The sequence below is a fragment of the Haemaphysalis longicornis genome, unplaced genomic scaffold (genome assembly GCF_048455015.1).
Source record: "Haemaphysalis longicornis isolate Haplotype H1 unplaced genomic scaffold, Haemaphysalis longicornis Haplotype H1 scaffold_5, whole genome shotgun sequence".
Lineage (NCBI taxonomy): Eukaryota > Metazoa > Arthropoda > Arachnida > Ixodida > Ixodidae > Haemaphysalis > Haemaphysalis longicornis.
In genome coordinates this window covers 158,736,433-158,749,952 of record NW_027526385.1, presented here as the reverse complement: position 1 = coordinate 158,749,952, position 13,520 = coordinate 158,736,433, and the positions used below count along the sequence as shown (strand labels likewise).

General features: G+C 47.9%; 3 non-coding genes across 3 annotated transcripts; all 3 read right to left on the bottom strand.

The window, feature by feature from the left end:
• Nucleotides 1–384: 384 nt before the first annotated feature.
• On the bottom strand, nt 385–457 carry Trnaa-agc (transfer RNA alanine (anticodon AGC)). Its single transcript has one exon. It is a non-coding gene; the product is annotated as a tRNA-Ala (tRNA).
• A 9,062-nt stretch (nt 458–9,519) lies between these two features.
• Nucleotides 9,520–9,592, bottom strand: Trnaa-agc (transfer RNA alanine (anticodon AGC)). The gene has a single exon. It is a non-coding gene; the product is annotated as a tRNA-Ala (tRNA).
• A 3,512-nt stretch (nt 9,593–13,104) lies between these two features.
• On the bottom strand, nt 13,105–13,177 carry Trnaa-agc (transfer RNA alanine (anticodon AGC)). The gene has a single exon. It is a non-coding gene; the product is annotated as a tRNA-Ala (tRNA).
• Nucleotides 13,178–13,520: the final 343 nt, after the last annotated feature.

Here is a 13,520-nt window from a genome sequence, read left to right as displayed (position 1 = left end):
GCAACGAAAGGAGCAGATACGCGGCCATTTTGTAAATGCCAACCGCATCGGGCGCTTCACAAAGGGAGTGAAGGGGATGCCTGCTTCGAGCACATGCCGTAAGCTGAGGCCACAAGCGTCGCGGTGGAGCACGATATTCATACGCCGCCACTTACTTTCCACCAAGCGTCACCCAAAAATTAACCGGTCACGTGACTAAAGCACTGGGAAGGCTAACAAATGGGGGAAGGTAGCAGGAGTAGCAGGAAAGGGCTTGGTTGGCCGCTTGGCGCTGATGTGTTCGGCATTGAAAAAAAAAAAAAAACAGTGTGTGATGCTCAATTCACACTTTCTTCGGCACTATTTGGAACAAAAAAGTCAAGGCTAAACTGAAAAATAAAGAGATGGAGGTGCTGGGTATCGATCCCAGTACCTCTCGCATGCTAAGCGAGCGCTCTACCATCTGAGCTACACCCCCACGGTAAGACGGTGTTGTACGATCCCGTTAGGTGCATGCAGCGCCGCGACGGAAACTAGTGCACGCGAGAGTGCCGAAGAAACCGGCTCCCACCGCGGACTCATCGCTGTGCATTCTAATGCTGGCGCAGGGCTTGCAAAGCAGATGCAGAGAATTTTGCGAAATGAAATGCTTTAAACACGGTAGTGGTTCTGGAATGCCTAAACACGGAAAGTTTAGTTGTCTGTCTGTCTGCCACTCGACTGAGCCGCCAGGCCAAAAGTTTAAATGAATTCTTGAAAAACTATATAAGAGCGATACCCTTCCAGACTGCAAAAGCTTGTCGCATGCAACGTTCATGTTTAGATTGTTCAGCAAAATAAAAGACTGGAAATATTGAGCAAAACTGAAGTACATTGCTCAAAGTAGCAGCACCTTTTAAATTAAATCTGGCTTATGACTGGAATTTGTGGGAGCGAATTAAAATGAACGTGCTAAAAGCGGTGTCGAAGAGGAGAAGGCAGGGTGAGGCTCCCCGTCAAACGGTACGCGCAGACCCTCACACTCGGTGCATGGACATCGCACAATCTAAATATCAGTCGCGCAAAAAACCTCGTAGTCTTCTACTCAACTGGGCAAATAGCAACGAAGGCATCCTATAAGAACCTACCCGTAGCAGTGGCCGCCGAAACACTTGCCATCGCCCACGCGACCACAACTGAGCAGCAACAGCCCCACTTGACTATCATAACGGACTCCCTACAAGCCTGCTATCCAGGGGCGGATCCAGGTTTTTTCTGAGGGGGCGGTCAGCTTTTATCAGTGATGATGATCATGAGGAGGAGGGAAAGGAAGACGAGGAGTAGTAGCCCTGTTTATTCAGCGATATTTCAGAAAAGCAAAAATTTAGTAAAAAGAAAAAATCACCAACTAGACCTTTTCAATGGCCCGTGGGGCCCTCTCCTTGGGGGTATAAATTCAAAAATTAAGGAAGTGGTCAGGACATCCGGACCCCCTCTGGATCCGCCCATGCTGACATCTATAACAAGTCGGCCTCTCAGTCCCCCCGTGCCCTGACTTCACTGGACTCTCCGTACAGCTCCAGCCTCCCGAATTACCCAAACACAAAAAAGGATATACCTTACACCTCCCCACGTTTTGCCAACCATCGCTCGTACGTCTTTCCGCGACTGAGAACAGGGACATTTTAGAATTAAGTCATTCTGTCGCGCATCGCTCCAACCTTCTTCCCCTACAACTGCCCACAGTGTGACACCTAGATTTCTGCTTTCCACCTCGGGTACTCCACTGTGGCCACCACTCTCACCCATCCCCTCCACATCCTGAGCAGTGGGGGACGGCGCTGGCCAGCTCGGCGCCGGAGAGCCAACTCGCTCTGGGTCAACGTGCCGGGGATGTAGCGCAGGCCCGCGGCCTCATGAACACAGGAGGCTGACCCCAACACCCCCCCTGCCCCTTCCACACAAACACACACGCACTCACGTAGACACTCACTTGCGCGCTCCTGAGAGCGACGGAGAGATACATATGTTGCCTTCTCGTTGCGCCGACAGCCCTCTTGTCCGTACCAGTCATCATCATCAAGATGGTTATGTCCATTACAGGGTGAAGGCCTCTTTTATACAGAGGGAGAAAGACAGTAAACGTTTTTTTACGAAAAGCCAAGGAGATGAGTCGTCAGGCCAAGACCCTTTGGGCTCTCCCATCTTCAACCGCCAGCAGGCGCTGATCATTGAATTCGGAGTTGGCCAGGGCTCTGTCTTAAAGCTCGTAATTAGGCGAGGGATGGCGCGAATGTTGTGGGGCATTGTCTCAGCCTCCTACCGCAAGAAAGAGCGTCGCGCGGGCTTCGCAGAAGCGGGATATCGTGGAATATATGGTTGGGTGCAATGTTTACATGATTAATTCATATTTACTTTCGACTGCTCTAAACCTGCACTGTTCGACTCCCTTCTTTACCACCGAATTTCTTTTATCTCATCCCTCCATCGAGTTATCCATCTTCTCCTACTTCTGCTTCCACCTCTCCTCGGAGATTCTGTGACCGCGGGGGTCCAGCGGTTGCCCGTTCTCTTCATTGCATGCCCACACTCTATCAAAGCAGGGTATAATAAATCTAGGTTCGAAACTCTGTCGGCACGCCAACAAATCAATACGCTCTATCTCGATCCACATGCAATGCGAGAGCGAACATTAGAGCGCGAAACGGAAAACCCGTGCGGAAACCGGTTGCAATCTACCGCTCCACCTTCGGTACCCTTGCGTGCTTCGCCTTCTGACGCTGCGTGCAGTCCACACCTGGTGGGGCTCCCATTGTAACCTCTAATTGCACGGTGGTGTAGCTGAGATAAAAAGGGGAGGTGTAACTGAGATGGTAGAGCTCTCGCTTAGCATGCGAGAGCTACTGTGATCGATACCCAGCACCTCCCATGGGTACTTTTTCCTGTTATTTTTTCGTCTTGCCCACGTTCCAAGCTCTTATTAATGTTTTGCTCGCAAAACACTCCGATGTTGTTTCAGTCACTGTTCCGAATAAAGCGTACTGTGCGATATTGTAGTGTGAGCTACACTGGCCGAAGCTGAGCAGTTTCGCGTGGCTCCTGGAGAGCCTTGCTGCGCATGCGCGAGGAGCAGTGACGTCTCACGGCGCACAGCTGGCGTGCCCGGAGCCAGCCGGAGCCGGCCGGAGCCGCCGCCGCCACCGCCGCCGCGACTGGATTGGATTAGATTGGATTGGAAATCGTTTTAGCAGCAGTAAGCATGATAATCAGCTAATCTGAGGCAACAAGCAAGGAAAGCTAAAAATAAGCAGCTGAACCTTAGCTCACGCTACGTATCTCCTGGCATAGCCGAGCTAAGCCACTACTAATTTTTTACGCCATTCGTAGAAGAGCTCACGAGGCTCAGGAACGACTGTGCTCCATCCCCATGACGGGCTTATCCACGTTCTCGTGAGCATGCTAAATTTTAAAGCATAAGAAGCCGGAACGTCGTGTAACTCATCCCCAACGATGCTAGTTCTTACCAGCACGAGAAAGGAGATCCCGAAATCTGAAACCTCCTAGCACGGGAGTGACCGTGACCTCTGGTAAAGCTGGGAACGGCGTTCGCGTGACTGAAGTGATTTTCTGGGTAACTTTACCGTGACGTCTCGTCGTTTGAGGGCTGCTGCGTTCGTTGCCTGCTTTGGTTCGTCTTTGTTCTCGATGCGGTTTGCTTACGTCCAGTCGATGCCTCACGTTTGCGCCCATCCGAAATGTTTTGTGCGTTACATTTACCATAGGGCAGTTCTTCAAACTGTGTTTGTATTCGTCTAAGAGTTGGGTCGTCGCTTCGGAGCAGAGCGTACGTGTCTGCGCACTCGTCCGCTTCATCGTGGCTTTGGATGGACCACGCCGGTCGTCGGCTTGTGCTCTGCTGGTGCGGACTGTCGAGTGCAAGCTACCTCTCGCTAGTACTACTCTGTCGGTCTCTGTCATGTGCAGCGAACTCCCAAGAGGTCGGAACTGCCGCCGACCACACTCCCCTCCACAGCCAGCTCGCGTCTATGCTTCACCGTTCCCGTCGAGGCTCCTCGCCTCCTAGACGCAGCATGCCGATAGACAGCTGTGTTCGAGGTGGGCTGTGTGCGACGAGGTCGACCATAGAAGCACTTTCCCGTATTCTCTTCTCATCTTTCTAATATTTACTTTTCTCTGTCCTATCCTGTAATATTTAACTAAGTTCCCACCCGTGCACCGGTTTGAGTGCAGGGGAACTCCAAGATGAGTTCACTAATTTCGTGAGTGTATTTCTTTCAGTCTTCCTTTACCCGCTACCACCACCACCGCATGCGTCGAGGTGCGGTGTTTGACCGATTGTTTTGTTGTTAGCACTACCTGCAGCAAACGCCTGCTTCGTTCCTGCTTCGGCTTGTGCATGTGGGAAGCTTCCGTGCAAAGTGTGCGAGTTGTAATGGATGTAATGGATGAACACTTGATGAAGACTGGATGGATGAACTTGTGATGAATGAACACTGATCGAAGCATACCGACTGCCAAGAGCAAAATAAAAAAAAAGTTACTGATTTTTTTCTTTAGTGGATTGTCGTTTTGGAAGACATGTCGTGGCTCCTCATAAAGCATTACAATTGTTTCTTTCGGATATCTGGCAAGCGGAGTTTTAAATAAGTCATTTATTGATTCATTGTAGGGTTTAACGCGCCGACGCAACGCAGGCGATGAGGTGCGCAGAAGTGGAGGGTTCCGGATTAATTTTGATCACCTGGGGATCTTTAACGTGCGCCAAAATCTCGCACACACGGGCGTTTTTGCTTTTCACCTCCATCAGAAAAGCGGCTGCCGCGGCCGGGAATCGAACCCGCGACCTCGTGCTCAGCAGCGCAACGCCTTAGCCACTGAGCCACCGCGGCGGGTCATGTTTCTTTTATGTCTACTTGTTACTACGTACATCCCCTTTCTTTTCCTTTTCCCCTCACTGTGTCCCCCCACCCAGTTTGAAGTAGCAACCCCCGCCCTTTGTGGGGACAACCTCTCCAGCGTTCATCAGAACTTTCTCTCTCTCTCTCTCTCTCTCTCTCTCTCATCTGGAACGTCTGTGACCAGCCGAGGAGCGTATTGGTATTACTTTTTTTAATATTATATTTCTGTGATTAACGTTAAAGGAGTACTGACACTAAATTTTCGTGTTACGTTGGTTTTCGCTGCTTTGCGTGTCTACCAGCCCACTAATCACAGAATGACACATTAGACGGTCGAGCGCAGCGCAAACATTCATTTACGGCGTCGTTTATTCGCGTCAGTTTCGGTTTCGACAAAACGAACGCCGAGTGGCCGCCATGACAGGAGGCATCACGTGACGTCACCATTCTTGCCGCACCGCGGTCGCTCTGGACGCGCGTGCGCGAGCGCACGCGCGCTCCCAGACCGGCCGAGGTCTTCACCGTCCCCACGCTCCCGGGCAGCATGAGTTAAGGCCCAAAACCATGACGTGTACACACCGTGTAGCAGCGCACGCCAACCACAGCCAGCGCTTCGGTTTCGTCACGGGAGCCCCGACGTCGGCAGTTTGGGGCAAGTAGCAGATGATGTCATGTCGGCCCGCTCTGGGCTTTCTCGTGCGGGTGAAGATTAAAATGGATTTAAAACAGTGTGTCCAACTGAAAAAATACCGGTTCGGTTACGGTTCTGGTTCAGGCAAAACCATTTCGTTCCGGTTCACAAAATCACCCACCGAACCGGTTCGCGAACCGGTTCGATGAGTTGAATTATCAGTGAAATTAGAAAAGAACATTTAGTAGTTTAAAACGACATTCAAATCAAAATGCTGCTGTTCCCCAAAGGCAGTGGCGCAATTGCAAAGCAAACTTTAAGCAATTACGAGATATTAGAAAAACAGATGAAGTGGTGACGATTTACCACCTACTTTCTCGCCCAGACTTTATGTTGTCCAGCGACTATTCATATAGCCACCGCCTAGGGACATGACGGTGGGATATATTTTCTGCGCTTTCCTCCCTTCCCTTTGTTGTTGAAATCGCAATCGTCGCTATGGAATCGCCCATCACGCTAACTAGTGTCACTAGATAAGATACAGAGTGCCGCCACTGTGGCACGCAAGCGAGCAATGGTTGCCATTTTGGTTTTTTTCAGTGTTGCCAGGTTGCCGCTTCTGCGGCCTCACCGCTAACTTTGACGAGGCAATTTCTAAACAACACTGCCGAAGACGCAGCAACAAGGCATCTTTGGCCGCACTTCGGCTGCTGAAATACTGCGAAGCGGGTTATCTTTGATTAGGTTTCAAAACGACGCAGGTAGCGCGCAGCCGCAGAGCAGGGAGGTCAGGCTGAGACTACCACAGTTGACCGACAGAAAACGCATAAACAACAAAATTGCGCCCACCTCCCCGCGAGGGGAACCCTGTGTAGATGCGACGCATCGCGGGGTTCACTTGGTGTTTCCGTTGGATTGATTCTGAAATCGCGTGAAACGTGTCGGGAACGCGTATGATTATTATGTTTTATGATTATTATTACGTTTTATTGGCCAATCTTGGTCAATCTCTCTAAGTGGTATGCTTGGGGCTTCGCTGTCGCAACGACCTTTACTCCATCATCGTTGCTGTAAGTGGGAGCTTCTTTTCTTTTATTGTAAGTGTTAATCATTGCCCCATCATGCGTTGTATCCGTAGCTTCTTGACGTAGTTTGAATGAGTCAAGGATATAAGGTGCGTTCGTAGCATTTGATTCTGTTTCGGTTTTGTGGCGCAGTGGGAAGAGCACCATGTACCTCGCGTTCCGCCCACAGGGTCGTGGGATCGAAACCGGGCGCCGCTAACTATTTTTTTTTGTAGTGTAGGGGGAGGGGTGTTGACGGACAACGCCGTATGGAGGGACAAGGCGAGTGAATGAGATGCAGTCGCATCTAAAATGGCGGTGCCCATGAACGGTAGGAGTGTAAACGAATGTCACGTGATGCGAATTGATCAATAAATACGCCGGCGGCACGGAGCAATAGGAGAGAAGAGTGCCAATACTCTTTAACCTTATCTAGGGACACTAACGCTAACCTTGAAGCCTTAAATTTAGGCCTGCGTACTGGCGCGTTCAAATACCAGCGCTTGATACCTATGGCGCACATTTTTTATATTTGTAACAAAACAGAAAAAACCTACAACAGGCGCGTAAATACTGCCAATGAATTAGATTATTTGGTCACCCTGAATAATTTGTTAGCTGTCACCTTATCGAATGTGTTAGTCACACTTTTGTTAAAAGTAAGTTTTAGTTAACGCTCAGTCACTGCAATATTGCTCTGACCACTCCTTTTGCGATAGCTATACCGGATGTGTCCATTACAATAAGTATGTCATCGTACCGCCTGACCCCCGGCCATCATTAGGTGTGATACATTGCGGAAATCTTATAACAGATTATGCTGTTACAAAATGAAAGCAAAATTTGACGCGCGGTGCATAGATGGGAGTTTTTTGGGTAGACGCTCTTTAATTCGTCCACAGCAGTACTCCCCTCCGGAATGAGTAGCAATAGAAGTAATGTAGCGAGTTGGGCAGTCGGTACAAGTGAACCTTCGAAAGAAAGCAGATCTGAAGGCGACAAAACTGCAGAACAAGCAGAAAAGATGATCGCTGGGCGAATGGGACAGGGTGAGGTACCGGCCTGCCTTTCTGCACGTGTCATCTGCTTTATTACTGTTTCTGCTTTCAAGACGAGGTCAATGTCTGCAGTTTCTTGCCGCGCCTTAACAGTTTTCCCTGAAATATCTGTTATTTGTATCTGTAAAAAACGGAACTTGTCCACTGTACCGTGTTCAAAAACTGACCCCGAAACTCACTTCCTTTGCATTGATGACACGTTTGGTTGTGAAAGGCAGGGCAAAAAAAAGTATAGAGCAATATCCACGTTTTGATGCTTTTTTTTACTTATTCGGTTTTACTTACTTTTTTTGAATAATATTTTAAAACAACATGATTCTCCTTTTCTTTTTTGTTGCTTTCCGTGTAAACACATTTAAAAAAACTGGCGCATTTGATGCCCCGTGCGATATCTCTTCTCCAAGGCGCAGCTTATGTTGCAAGCTGGCAGACATATATTTTAACCAGCTGGTGATATTAAACGTGGATCAAAATCTCGATACACGGACGTTATCGAATGCCATCTACTTCAGAAAAACGGTCGTGGGGAAGGGAGATCGAGGCCACTTGTGGTCAGCAGCAAATCGCTTAGCCACTGAGCAGCTCCTGCGGTCACACTTGTCAAGTATTAATAATTTGCAGGTGTCGGACCTTTTAAACAAAGTACGAAATGCAAAAAGTTTGCACAATCGGGTGTGGGCTTTCGCTGTTATGCAGTGGAGCACTCCTGCAGCCTGATTGCTCCAATAAAGTCGCAGCTAGGGAAGGGCGAAGTCGTTTTATATCCACTGCAAGCTGCCGAGAATGACATTTCGTTTGGTCAGCTTGCAGTAGGCTCGCGCTTCCAGCAGCAACAGACCGTTGCTACATTGGCGCTCATTCATTTCTCCTGTTGCTACATAGAACGTGGTAGTGTTCAATAGTCTGGAGGGGAAAGTGCGCTGGCGGGTTAAGTTGATGGCACGTGAAAGATAAAAAGGCCTGAATTGCATTTACAGTGCAATATCAACAACGGAGGGTCGAACTGTTTCGGCATGAACCTTTAACCGTTATTTATTTTTTGGGTTCAGTTCCGGTTCGGGTTCAGCGTGCTCACAAAATAACAGTTCTGGCTCGGGTTCAGTTCCGGCAAAAATACCGGTTCAGTTCGGTTCCGGTTCGACACCCTGATTTAAAATATGTTACGCCGAATGGTTGCTGTTGAAACTTGGTGGGAGATATCTCCTGATGAAAAGTAAGCATTTTACATAGTTATCTAAGCTTTGAAATTTCGTGCTAGTACTCCTTTAATAATTTTATTTCTTTTTTTTTCTCAAGGCAACGCAGCTGACTAATCGGTCAATTAACCGATTAAAGCCTGCCGAAGCTGACACCATGCACATCAGAAAATACCGATTGTTTTTTCTTTCAGAGCAATGCACCAAGGTCATGCGGCTTTGACCAATACGATAATTCATTTTACAGTTCAGATGAAGTAAACAAAAACAAACACCGGAAGTTTATGTAGGGTGCCCTCTGAATACTGAAGTCTTCGTTAATGTTTTGATACGAAATTTCTTTCCGTACTTTCTCTCAGCTTTTTATTTTCTCCCTTCTTTTGCATCCTGGATTCCACCCCTCTTGAAATTAAATTCTGCGAACGCTTTTGGTCTCATTTATCTATCTACTGTCGTACTACGTCACGACCGGAATAAAAAGAAACCATAATTCGCATTGCGTTTCCGAATACACCAGACGGTGTCGCTGAAATAATACAGTACCCTACATACATCTTGGGACTACAATACTCTGATACTTGTATTGAGCCCTAAACATTCTACAAAAATGGAATGTTTAGGTATACTAAATGTAAGCGCATCGAGCTACAGGATCTATACAATTCGCATCAGAAAACGAAAAAAAAAACGTTATGGAGGTGCTGGGTATCGATCCCAGTACCTCTCGCATGCTAAGCGAGCGCTCTACCATCTGAGCTACACCCCCACGGTAAGAAGGCGTCATAGAATCGCGTTAGGTGCGTACAACGCCGCAAAGGAAACTAGAGCACACGAGGGCGCCAAAGAAACCGGCTCCCACCGTGGACTCACCGCTGTGAATTCTAATGCTGGCGCAGGGCTTGCAAAAAGCAGCAACGGAGAATGTTGCGGAATGTGGTGCTTAAAACATGGTGTTGTTTCTGGGCTACCTATATAAAACGAAAATTTCCAGTCGTATGTCCACCTGCCAGTCGACTGAGCCACCTGATCAAAAGTAAAAAAAAAAGCGCTTCAACAAGGAGTATATAGGCGTGATACCTTTCCAGACTACAAACGTTTGTGGCATGCGGCCGTTCATGTGTAGAATGTTCAACAATATAAAACACTGGACACATTGAGCAAACCTTTGGAACATTATTTACAGGCTGAATTTAAAAAAAAAAAATGGGCTGATGACTGTCATTACCTGTGGTCAATAAAAATGAGCGCATTAAAGCGGCGTAGAAACGAAGAGAGATTAACTAAATACAAAATCAAATCAAAATCAAATCAGTTTATTCCAACACAAATGCTGAGAACCGTGAAAAAAAAAAAAAAAACCTCAGAAAGGGCTTGACAGGGTCTACGGCCCCTATACAAAGCAGATGCAACCGGAACAGATATATTAAATTTACAATCATGCAACACCTGCATGGTTGATTAGCAGTCATGGTACATCATAAAATTCACACATTCACACATCATAAAATTCCCACACATAGTACATCATAAAATCCACATACATAAAACGGATGATACATGACCAGTCTTATACACATGGTACATTGTTCAAATGAAATGGCAACTGATAACGTAGCATTTGTTCACGGTAATTCGTTCGGTTCTTCGGTATTTGACACCGGTTAAATTGGCGAATATTTCCCGGGTGGAGTTTAAGCTTAAGTTTGGAAATACTGCATAGTACATTGTTATTTCTTTATACATTGGTTCGGTTGAGTTTGAGCAGGATTTATAGAAATGGGTCACTGGTAATAACTTCATATCTTCAAAAAAGGAGAGAGAACGCAGTTTAATGGTACTGACGAGGTCTGTCCAGCAGAGAGCCTAACATGCTACGTCAAAAAAGGAGGCTGTGTGACTATCGTACGCAGCGTTCATGATGATGCGAAGTGCCTTTTTTTGTACTTTGCAAAGTTTAGCAATATTCGCCTTAGTTGTGGTGCCCCATACCAAGTGACAATGCTGCAAATGCGATAAAAACATGGCCCGATAGAGTACAAGCTTCACACTTTTGGGCAGGCAAAACCTAAGTTTAGAAAAACACCAGTAATGCGACAAAGGTTTGATAACACGTGGTCAACATGAGCATTCCACGACTTGTGTTGCTAAAACACTACTCCAAGACACATCACCGTAGATACAAAAAATGAAATGTCGCCCTGAGCCAAGGTGGGGCCAGTAGACAAACGGTGCAGCTCAGGTTCTCAACTCGGAACACGGGCATTGATCAATTTAAAGCTGTAAATTGAGCAATGTCCGTGTAAACGACTGTGCGCGACTGGTCTAGACCAGTCGCGCATAAGACTCCGTAGTTATCGACTGAACTGGGCAAGTAACCACAGCAGCTTTATATTCGAACCTACCCGCAGCAACGGCCACGGACACGCTTGCCATCGACCACCACGCCACCATAACCCACCAATGAGAGCCCTACTTGATTATCATAACGGACTCGCTTCAAGCCTTCCGCTATAACAAGCCGGCCTCGTACCTCCCCGAGCCGTCTAGATGTGTCTCATGTATATATATGATCTTTCAGACGACGTCGCGAACGGCACGAAAAGAAATCAAAAGTCGCATCTGCGTTTCCACATCCGCCAGGCTGTTTCGCTGGAATAATACAGTACCCAACAAACATCTTGGAGCCACTATCTGACAACCAGTGACTCAAACACGGATAGGTGTATTAAGACCTCTCATTCGGCAGAAATGGAACGTTTGGACATGTTAAATGTAAGAGACTCGTATCTAATGCGCATCGAGTAACAGGAGCAATACAATTCGTATCTGAAATTTCGAACGCTCGCACAATCCGAGTGTAGTAGAATACGGAATCATCGCCTCCTGCATTTTAGGGGGGAAGGCCTTTAGGAGCTGCGGCTGTCAGCGTCTCCTGTCATCGTCGTCGTTCCAGGAAGTCACGGTACTAAAACACCGGGACACTTGTCTTCCAACGCCTCGCGCTAGAACGCTTCGTCCTTCAAAGACACGAGACTTTTGCAGCAAAGCTGCATACCTCTACCCCCCAACGGTTTCATCTCCGAGGGCAAAAACGCCAAGGCGCCAAGAATACACTTATACACTCCATACTTCGCCCCTCCCCAGGTTTTATGTTAGTAGAGATGGCCCGGAATTTTTAGCCTTTCCTGGGATACTTAAACGCAGAAAGTTTGGTCTGCCTGTATGTCTGTCTATCTGTAACTCGATTCCGCCACCCGGCCAAAGTGAAACAGAAACTTCGGGAAAGCACAGCCAAATCTAAACGTCGAAGTCCGGTGTCAATGTTCATACTTGCCAACATTGTCGCACAAGAACAAGATATTGCACAAACATATGGCAGAAAATCAATACATAAATCATATTTGCAGTGTTCCTTTAATAAAATAGTAATGAATGCTTGGTTCTGGCGATATCTGCATCAACTGCAGAAAATAATTTACTCCGTCCCCTGCTGCTGTCCGCGCTACTAAAGCTTATGACGGCATTTCAAGAAATCAAACGGCAACAGTAACGAAGTCTTCCATGATAGGTTTAACGTTCCGCTTGGAATGCTCGAGGAGTAGGGAACGTGGTTCTATAAACGTTGGAGTAGGGTGCCTTGGTTTACGCGCGTCTCCGCCGCACGACACTGCTTGCATTAAGGCACCCGACCTGGAGCAGTGGAACGCGGTAAATTTAAAATGACTAGAGCAAACAACCTCTAGGGTGTTATCTTGGCAGGAACGAGACGGGAGAGGAACAGTATGAGAGGTGAGCGGGAAAGAGAAAAGAAGCATTTAATCGGCAGGGGCGTCTGTCGACTATAATATTTAGTCGACATGTGCACCCAAAGGAGCAGATACGCGGCCATTTTTTCAATGCCAAACGCATCGTCCCGATCACAAAGGGAGTGAAGGGGATGCCTGCTTCGAGCAAGGGGATGCCTGCTTCGAGGGGATGCCTGCTTCGAGCCTGCCGTAAGCTGAGGCCACAAGCGCCGCGGTGGAGCACGATATTCATACGACGCCACTTACTTTCCACCAAGCGTCACCCAAAAATTAACCGGTCACGTGACTAAAGCACTGGGAAGGCTAGCAAATGGGGGAGAGCAGCAGGAGTAGCAGGAAAGGGCTTGGTTGGCCACTTGGCGCTGATGCGTTCGGCATTGAAAAAAAAAAAACAGTATTCGATACTAAATTCACACTTTCTTCAGCACAATTTGGAACAAAAAAGTCAAGACTAAACTGAAAAATAAAGAGATGGAGGTGCTGGGTATCGATCCCAGTACCTCTCGCATGCTAAGCGAGCGCTCTACCATCTGAGCTACACCCCCACGGTAAGACGGTGCAGTCGGATGCCGTTAGGTGCGTGGGTGGTGGTGGTAAAAACATTTATTATGTATGTTAATGAAAATACATGAGAGGTATGCAGGGACCACTCCTTAAGGGGGCGACCCTTACAAATACTAGGTGGAGGTCTCTAGTACGGAACCCCATTGGCGTCGGCCGCTGCCTGGGCCCGTCCGACCAGGGCCTTTTGGGCCTGAAGGTCAGAGCATGCAAGCAGGGTCGCCTCCCAGTCCTCCCGTGTTGGGTTAGGGATAGGGGGTATGGCAGGATTGGAGGGGCAGGCCCACTCCATGTGGTAGGTGTCCGAAGACTTCTCCCCACAGTGCG